The sequence below is a fragment of the Arachis stenosperma genome, chromosome 4 (assembly GCF_014773155.1).
Source record: "Arachis stenosperma cultivar V10309 chromosome 4, arast.V10309.gnm1.PFL2, whole genome shotgun sequence".
Lineage (NCBI taxonomy): Eukaryota > Viridiplantae > Streptophyta > Magnoliopsida > Fabales > Fabaceae > Arachis > Arachis stenosperma.
The window spans coordinates 116,964,479-116,975,031 of NC_080380.1; the positions used below are offsets into that span (position 1 = coordinate 116,964,479).

General features: G+C 33.3%; 1 long non-coding RNA gene across 1 annotated transcript; it reads left to right on the forward strand.

The window, feature by feature from the left end:
* The first annotated feature begins 2,196 nt into the window (after window positions 1–2,196).
* LOC130976838 (uncharacterized) lies at window positions 2,197–5,509 on the forward strand. Its single transcript, XR_009084777.1, has 3 exons — window positions 2,197–2,819; window positions 2,900–3,245; window positions 5,288–5,509. It is a non-coding gene; the product is annotated as an uncharacterized LOC130976838 (long non-coding RNA).
* Window positions 5,510–10,553: the final 5,044 nt, after the last annotated feature.

The window sequence follows — 10,553 nt, forward strand, 5'->3', positions numbered from 1 at the left end:
ATTACATTTAGTTAGTTTGCATTGAATAAATGTTGATACCCTTTGTTTCCTTCTTGATTTAGCATGAGAACATGCTAAGATTTAAGTGTAGGGAAGTTGATAAACCCCATTTTTAGGGTTTATCTTATGCTCAATTTAGAGGATTTTATCACCTTTTCTCACATTTATCCAAGGAAATAGCATGATTTAATGGTTGTCTCCTAAATTGTGCTTAAGTGTGAAAATATACTTTTCGAACCTTTAATTAGCTAAATTCAATTCACATTTGATTCCACTAGATGCCTTGATGTGTTTGTTAATAAATTTAGAATGGAAAGGCTAGGAATGGATCAAAGGGATGAAGAGGAAAAGCATGCAAGTGAAGAAATCATGGAAAATCAAGGATTTGGGATGAACTCATCGACGCGCAAGCGCAGCTGACGCGCACACATAGAATTCAAGTCGCATGGCGATGCGTACGCGTTGACGCGTTCGCGTGGATAGGAAATTTCCAAGCGACGCGTACGCGTACATGGCGCGTACACGTCGATGGTCGCACGTGACTCACTTAAAGGCAAAACGCTGGGGCGAATTCTGGGCTTCCCAGGCCCAGATCCAACTCATTTCTGAGGCTATATAAGGCAGAATTCAAGGGGGAGTCAACACATTAGTTTTAGTTTAGTTTAGTTTTGGAGGAAAAGTTAGTTTCTAGAGAGAGAAGCTCTCTCTTCTCTCTAGAATTAGGATTAGGTTTAGGTTAATCTTTTAGATCTAGATCTACTTCTTTTCTTGCTTCAATTTTCTTTTTTCTTTATGAATTCTCTTGTAAATCTACATTTCTTCTCAATGCAATTGGTAAGTTCTTTGTTGTTCTATAATTGTTTTGCCTTTCTATTGTTAATCTCTTGCTTTTGTAGTTGTAGATTTCTCTAATTCTTGCAATTAATAATGTTTGCCTTTATTGCCTTCTATGTGTTTGTTAAAATGTTTCTTCTAGTTATGAGTTAGATTTTATTCCTCTTGACTTTGGTTGTGTAATTGGTGACTCTTGAGTTATCAAGCTCTATTGTTGATTGATAATTAGAGATTTCTAATTGACTTGAATGCCACCAAACCTAGTCTTTCCTTAGGAGTTGGCTAGGACTTGTGGAATCAAGTTAATTCATCCACTTGACTCTCTTCCATGGTTAGAGGTCAACTAAGTGGGAGCAATGAACACTTCTCATCACAATTAATAAGGATAGCTAGGATAGGACTTCTAGTTCTCATACCTTGCCAAGAGCTTTCATAGTTATTAGTTTATTTCCTTTGCCATTTATATTTCTTGTCTATTATTTCAAAAACCCCAAACATACCTCTAGCCAATAACAAGAACACTTTATTGAAATTTCTAGGGAGAACGACCCGAGGTTTGAATACTTCGGTTTATAATTTTAGGGGTTTGTTACTTGTGACAAACAAATTTTTGTATGAAAGAATTTTAGTTGGTTTAGAGACTATACTTACAACGAGGATTCATTTGTGAAATTCTATACCATCAAAATTCCGATCATCAGTAGCCAAGGATCTTCATATATTCTGATTTGATTTCCTCTACTCATTTTTCATCTAATGCCCCTTTTCAGGATTCTCCTTCCTTCTAAAATGCTTCTCTAAGCCCATGATGGATTTTGGCCCGTTGATGCTTGTATGAATGTAGAATATTTGAAATATTTACTCTTACATATTTTACTCAGCAAGAACTGAGGTTTTGTCAATATCCACTGTAATATCCAAAATTTTGTGAAAATTTGGTTAAGAGTTAATTTTAACTTAAGTTACTCATTAAAGACTTTAATTTTAAAAAAATTATTTTGTTAAAAGTAATTAAATTAAGTCTAGATAATTAAATTAGAATTTTTATCTAATTTTACAATCATTGATTATTTTCCTATTTACAATTTAAAGTTTTAGAAATTTAAAAATAATGAGATTTTGGCTATTTAAATTTTAATAATTGAGATTTTAGTTTGATTTTATGAATTAAAAATCAAATTAATTTATTTATCTCTAGTTTTAATTGAATTAATATTTATTCGAAAATCGGTTGCAAGTTAATAATAAAATAATTTTTCAAAAATAATTATTTTATATTTAATTTGAATTTAGATTATTACTCTATACTTTTATTTTATTAAAATTACTACACTATCTTAATTCCAAAATCCCCAACTTGGAACCCTAACCCAAATCTTAATTTTATTAACACTCGCTCAACTCACCATCCTACCAAAACTCTAGTCGTCACTCCCCTCACCCCCAACACCTACTACACTCAAACTCCATACAAACATAACACAGCAGTAGCAGCTGAGAAAGGAAGAAAATGAAGAAAGAGGAAGAAGGAAAGCACAAAGAGGGAAGAGGAGAAAGGGAGGTGACGGCGCCGGCAGGGCTGGGTTGGCACTGTCGTTGTTGTCAAGCCCTGGAGAGAGAGAGAGAGAGTGCGGCGTTAAGGAAGAGGAGATCTTGCCTCGCGTCTAACTGTCCCTGCCGCAGTCGCCCTCACCGCAAATCGCCGTCGTCCTGCTCACAGGCATGGAGGAAACCCGTCACCGCCAGCTTTGTTGGATCTTCACCACCGAACCCGTCCTTGCCGCCGTTGGAATCGTAAACAGAAGAAGGAGAAGATGCGCAAAAGGGAGCCGTCGCGGAGTTGCCGTTGTCATCGTGTTGATGGGTTCGCCGTCGTCGCGTCTGGGTTGTTGTTGCGCCGCCATTCGTCGCTGTCCAGTCACCATCGAAACTTCGTGTCGTCATTCTGACCGCTGAAAACTGCCGGTGGAACCCTTGTCTTCTCAGTAAGCGTTTTGTTCTGGAACCTTTGAAAATTGGTATTCTGTTATGCGTTATTAAAGGTTCTGAGATATTTGTAATGTAGGGTCGAGTTTCGGGTCTTGCGTGCTGAGTTCAATGGTTGTTTCATGCGACATCAGGTTGTTGGGTCATCACCGGAGCTGTCGCTACTCCGTTTTCTCGGTTATTCGTAAATCCAGTAATTTGTTCCTTGTTCTGAACTTTGTTAGTCGTTGTTTTGTTATATGTTGCTAAGGTTCTTGTGACGATAATGCCTTAGAATCGAGTTTCGGTTACTGCATGTTGGTGAATTTAAGTTGCTTCCATGGCTGCGGATATAATGGAGCTGTGGTTGCGGCCGCCACTGATTTTGCTCCAAGAGAAAAAGGGTTTCTTTGACGCATTTGGTTTATGGGTTTCGAATTTTTGAGGTAGGGGTTTTTATATTTAGGAGTTGTTATAAATATATATTAATTGAAAAATGTATTTTTGGTGATTGTGTAAGTTTTATGGATTGTCTGGTCTGTTTTGGATGAGTATGACTGCTTATTTGGTTGAATTACTAATTGATTTTGTTAAAGTGGCAGTTGTTGAATTAGTTTTCTGGAATTTTGAAAATGGATTTTATCTATTGAGAATGATTTAATTTTGGAATTGGTTTGATTTGAAAATGGTTTAGTTGGGAACCGAGAAGGTTGGCAAAGTCCAAGTTTTAGGAGAGGTATTGCCGAAAGTTTGTTATAAAATTTCAGGCTTTGCATGAAATGTTATTTCGAGAAGTTTGGATTTTGAGAAATTGTATTATCTAATTTTGATTTACTAAGAAAATAATGAATTACACTAATTTTGAGTTATGGAGAAAGGCATTAAGTTGAGTTTTATTTATTAACAGAAATATTGTATCTTCATTTTGATTTATTTAGAAAAGAATTATCTTTCAATTTTAATTTATTTCAGAAAAGTATTATATTTATTAGGTCCATTTTGAATTTGATTAAAAAAACTACATTCGGAGGAGTTTTTGTGAATTTACAATTAATTGAATTTTGATTAAATAATTTTGTTTTGCGACGTCATGGAAAAAGTTAAAGTATTCGTTAATCCTTGATTTAGCAAAAATGGAACAATTTCCGAGCCTTTGGAAATGTTTCAGATTTAAGAATGAAACTGAAATTGGTGTTTATTTAGATGAATTGGTTTTGTTTTAAATAATTAGATTGTGAAACTGGTTCGGGACTTCTTTTTTAAATTTTATTTTGACTGATTCGAAGCTATGATTTTAAGAATCTTTATTGAATTCAAGAAAATGAGATTGGTTGGTCTCCCCTAAGGTCTTGAGGGTTTGCCGTGGATTTTAGTTAACAACTCTTGATTTAAAGTAGTTAAGCGAATGGTTCAAGAATGAATGATTTTTGAGTCTTTTCGAAGAGATTTACAATTGATATGATTTTGAAGTTGCTTGGCATTTTCAGAGAGTGTTACCAAAAGCAGTTTTGGTTTTAAAGGAATTTGATTTGAGAAAAAATAATTCTTCTCGAAATGTGAATTGAATACATTTTGTTTCTTAAAGTAAATGAGTCAAGAATGATTTTGAAATTGGGATAAAGATGAGTTTGATTTTGATTGAGATGAGATCTGTTAAGTCGCAAGAGTGTACCGAGTACTATATCCTTAGGTAATGTAAGGACTAAGGCTGAGTTTCCCGTTCACATCCTTACGAATCACAAGAGTGTGTTGGGCACTATATCCCTTGAACAGTTTGCTGGGCACCATATCCCTGGGGTACCAATTTTATTCGTGACTGAAAGGTGACATCCCAAGAGGATGTATCGGGTTGGCAGTTAAACCGACAAGTGATATCATCGCCAATTAGGATAGATATTCATCATATGCATCTTTGTGACATTGTTTGAATGTGCATATTGTAATTGGTTTGCTTTTGTGAATAAACTCTGTTTAACTACTAATTGCTATACCTGATGTAATGGCTCTTGATCGTATTTGAACCTTATTACTTGTGTTTGTGACTGATTGGTTGGATTGTGGTGAATTGACTGTTGATTGAGTTAATTGGGCCTGAGACCATGGTTGATTATGTGATGTGCCAGAGGCCGTGGTTGGTTGTGTTTGATATTTGGTAAAGTATGAAAAATCAAGCTAGTTCAGCATAGATTTAATGAACCTATGCTTGGAACAGGTTGGTCATTCATACAGTGTAAGAAAACTTTTAAGATTTTTATAAGACAGAAAAAGGTTTTGAATTTTGGATAATTAACTGATTTTTTCTTTTGAAAAGGTTTTGGATTTTGAATGTTAAACTATTGGTTTTCAAAAAGATACATAAGATGAGTAATGATCACTATATTTGAAAACAATTTTCTTTTACATATCCTGTTATGACAATTCTTTAACCCTCTACTGAGAACCCTGCAAAGGATGATGTTCTCACCTGCCTATAAATTTCTCTTTTCAGGATATGGACGAAGACGTTTATGAAGAGTTTATTTCGTTTCTGATTTTGCAATATTTTGTATTATTTTAATTATTAGTTTACCTCGCCATTATCTTTATAATTTTCATAAGAGGGATAGGAGTTGTGGTATGTAATGCTTGTAAGTTATTATTATTATTATTATTATTATTATTATTATTATTATTATTATTATTATTATTATTATTATTAATAAGTGTGGTATCTGGTTTGTATGCATATATGTATGTTTTTTAATAAAAAGTATTTTTGGTTTTTATTCTTTTTAAAGAAAAGTTTATATGGTTCCAAGTGTTAAAAGGCTCCTATCTTAGTATTAAATATTATTTTAAGTCGTCGTAATATCTATGCTATCAGAGTGGCGCAGTCGAAAGCGTGACATTCTGGTAGCAAGGGTATTACATCCACCAACTTTGCTTTGCAAGCATTGCTTGGTTGAACACCTTTAGATCTTTAAACTCCAATCCCCCAATCTTCTTTTCCCAGCAAATAATGTCCCATTTTACCTACTGTAACTTTCTCTTCGAACCTTTTTAATCCCACCAAAAGTTCATAATCTTCTTTTGAATTTCCTCTAGTAGTGTATCTAGAAGCTTGAAACAACTTAGTGTATATATAGGCACTGCAGTTGCAATAGCGTACACTAGAAACTTCTCTTCCGTTTGCGGATAATAGTGACCTCTTCCAAGCTTGTAGCTTTTTGTCCACTTTATCCTTGATAAAATTGAATTTTTGTTTCTTGGATTTGTTTACCACTGCTAATAGGCTTAGGCATTCATTTTGTCTGCCAACATGTAGTATCTAAAGAGATTGTGCTAGTGTCTCTCTCACCTTATTAGGAGTATTTTTGCTGAAAAATATTAAAGATTTGGCTAGATTGATAACCTGCCCGCTTATGTCACTATAATCATCCAACAACTTTAGTAAATTTTAACTTTCTTGATCATTAGCCTTGCAAAAAAGAATCGAATCATCTGCGAAAAATAAGTGACTGATTGTATGACATCTACCATTGAGTCTTATGCCTGAAACTTTTCTTCTTTATTCTCTTCTGTGGAGCAGATGGGACAGTCCTTCTGCACAAAGTAAAAAAATATAGGGTGAAAGGGGATCGCCTTGTCTCAATCTCCTACATGGTTTGAAGAAACCATGTGGTTGACTATCCACAGTAACAAAGCATGACACCGTGGTAACACATTTCTTGATCCAATCAATCCATTTAGGGTAGAAGCCTAATTTTTCCATAACCTTCCACACAAAACACCATTCAACTCAGTCGTATGCCTTGCTCATGTCAAGTTCACTGCCATATCATAATCTCCATAGTTTTTATTCTTCAAAAAGTGCATTAGTTCATGAGAAATTAGTATATTATCACTAATCAACCATCATTTGATGAAAGTACTCTGATTATCACTGGTGATTTTATCTAAGATACCCTGCATTCTGTGTACTAGGATTTTGAAAATAATTTTACAGAATACACTACTTAGACTAATGGGACGAACCTGATTCATTGTTTTTGCATTTGGTATCTTCGAAATTAGATAAATATGTGTATGGTTCAGTGCCTTTAACTTTCTTCCGCTCGAGAAGAAACTCTTTATCGCTTCAACTAGGTCACCTTTGATAACCTCCCAAAAGTGTTGATAAAATTTAGCTGTGAATTTGTCATTTTATGGTGCTGAGAATGGGTTGATTAAGAATGTAGCTTTTTTTATCTCCTCTTCCGAAACTCTTCTTGTAATCCTCCTATTTGTCTCATCATCAACTTTTACCCCCGAATATTGTAATTCTACTGCGATTGGTCTAGGTTTTGAGGATGTGATGAGCTCTTCGAAATATTCTGTAGCTATCTAAGCTATTTCTTCTCTGTCCGAACTGAACTCGCCGGTATTATTTTGTAGTCTATATATTTTATTTTTCTGGTTCTATTCTAGAATTTTGCATGGAAAAGCCTTGCGTTTTGATCTTCCTATTTCAATCACTGTGTTCTGAATTTTTCTCTATAATATTGCTCTTCATTTATGTAGGTTTCTGATAACTCCTCATCTAATTGTAGCACTCTGACTCTGTCTGCTTCTGTTCCTTTCTCTTTTTCCTATTCCAGTTGAGTTTTTACCTTTGAAATCACCTTTTGGAAGTTACTGAGGTTGGTTGTCTACCATTCCACAAGAGCTTGTTTATATTTTTTCAATTTAGTGAAGAATTTGAACATCGATGATCCTTCCACTTGGGTGAGCCAATCTTCTTTTATCATTGTCGTAACTTCTTCACTTCCACACCACCTCTCTTGAAATCAAAATTTTATTTTGCCTTTATGTTCTTCTCTATCCGCCATTAGCAACAGCAGAAAATGATCGAATCCTGAGTCATCCAAATGCAATACGATTGCCCTCGGATATTCCATTTAGACTTGTTGTGATGTGAGACATCTGTCAATTCTCTCATGAATTAGATTCTCTCCATATTGCCTATTGCACCAAGTAAACTTCCATTCTTCGAACCCAAATCCACTATCTCACCATCATTTATGAAGTTGTTGAACTCATCTATGGATACGACTGATTTCATGCACCCTCCTTCCTTCTCATGACATGCTAAAATGGCATTAATGTCCTCAATCATGAGAAAGTAAGGGCTGGCCATCGTTTTAAGCTTAAGAATTCTTTTATATTATTCTTCTTTGACTCTTTCATCACAATGTAAGTGTGCTGCCACCACCTTTCATTTTTTTATTAGTAGGGTCTATCCAATCAAAGAAGATAAGGTATTCTTCACTTTGTCGAATTGAAACTGTTGCACTATCCTTCCAAGCTATGACTAATCCACCAGAAATACCTCCAGATTCCACACAAAAGGCATCCTAAAATCCAACTTTATTATATTTAGCCATCACATTCGAAATACTATTTTTTGTTTTGCACAAAAATATTACCTCGAGAGAATGGGATTTACATATTCCTTGGATGTTGTGAACTATTAAGGGATTTTCCAGACCCCGACAGTTTCACATTATCATCTTCATGGGTCATTGGATGTACTCTTTCTAACATTTGTTAGGTTGTTGTTCCTCTATTATTGCTTGAGAGCATAATATTATGAGTTAATCTGATTCTTGTACTTCCAACATCCTTTTATCTTTACTTAAAACCTCCTTGTCTTTTTCAAGTCTTTTCTGTTGTTGTGACTGCATAGATAAGCTTGCCAACCCCTTGATCAGATTAATAGGTATCGATTTTCTAGTCTTCTTCTCATGGCTTGCTTGGTTTGGTGTTGTGTTAGAGAATGACTTTCTTTCATATTATTTTCTGTTTTTTCAATTTGGGTAGCCTTGAGCCACACCCCACCCCCCACTTCTTTTCTTTAACCTCTCCCTTTAAGGAATCTTCAATATAAAAACTACATACCCTCACTTCATGCCCCATGTGTCTGCAATAATTGCAGAAATTACCGATGCTTCATATTTCAATGCCACTTCCATAATCTTCTTGTTAAGACATGCTATACATAGACTTCTTTTGATCAGTTTGGTGATGTCTAGGCAGATCTGAATTTTTACAATGCTATGCTCCTTTTCTCTAATTTGAAACAAGTCTACATCTAAAACTTCACCAAGTGAGCAACCAATCTTCCTTCCCAATCCTTTTGTCTTGTAATGTTCCGATAGCCTCCACAGCTGAATCCATATAGAGACTTGAGTAAAATCAATTTCTTCAATCTGTCCATCCTCTTTCTATATTTTTAGGTTAAGTATGTAGTTTTTGAATAGCCATGGTGCGCCGCTTTCGATTCTTACCACATCTTTTTCATCTTTAAAGAAAAACTGGAAAATATTCCTTCCATGGTCAATGACACTAAAACCTTATAGTTCTCTCCGAATTGATTGAATTGCTGATTCTATTGTTCCAATCGACGATTGTTTATCAGCTAGTAAGCTTCCTATTAAGCTTTTGGAGTAGCGTTCTATTCCCACCTGAATGTCTTTCTCATCCAACACCATAATCGATTTTTCCTCATCCGTCTGACCATCAATGCTTGAAAGATCAGCAATTGTTGCTATCCGTGAATCTCCTGGGCACGTTCACTCCTTGGTTGATTACTAACAATCTCCCACTGATTGATCACTTCGTTTGAATTGTACACTGAAAATTAAAATTACCTTTCAAAAGTCCTAGCAGAGCCACTTTAAACTGCAAAGAGTAATGTATATCTTTATCATGATACTTTTAAATTATTATTTTAGTTATATTTTAATTCGCAAATTTTTTATCTAAATAATAAGTGTATTTTATATATATTTTGTTATAATACTAAAGATAAGAATAATTTATTATATATAAAAATTTTTTTTTTGTCATGGATTCTAGTTCGATCTGACTTACCAGTTTTTATCCGGTCTAGTAATTTATGGACGGTTCATAAACATGTGATTTTAACTTATCAATCGAATTGCATAGTCAAATGATTTTTAGTCTGACCAATTTAATTGACCAATTCAGTCCATTTTTTAAAACATTACTTCCAACCATTTTCTTTTACATTAATACCTAAAAAGTAAAAATATTTTTATATTTTTAACATACCAAATAATTTCAATTTCAATAAAATTCATTTAAAAAGAAAATTTGAGTTTAATTATAATATAAAATTATGAGATTTAATCAAATAAACTTTTACTTTATATATAGTTCAAACAAAAAAAATTATTAAATTTTCAAATCCTCAAATCCAAATTCAAGGGGATTTAAACATTCTCTCATGGGTGTGTCACGATCCCAATTCCTAAATGAGAAATAAGATAAGTACATTTAAAAAAAATTGCAATAAAGTTATAGATTTAAAAAAAAATCAAGTCCCTAACAAAACTTTGTAATAAATAAGAGATATATTTGAAATGATGTCAAATAAGTCTCTAAAGAATAATTTTAACACTATACTTAAAAATTTATAACTTTACATACATTTTATTATTCAGTTGAGCTTTTATTCTATTTTATTAGAGGCTTAAGTTTAATTTGATAAAAATTTTACTTTTTGAACATAGTTTATGAAAATTGTTTTTTAAAAAATAACTTTTCAAAGTTGTAACATCTATATTTAATAAAATCAAATTACAAATAAATTTTAATAAATATAAATATCACAATTATATTTAATAAAATAATTTTTAAAATTAAAAAATCATAATAGACATAAATAATAAAGTCAAATTTAAAAATTAATTAATATATAAAATTATATTAAA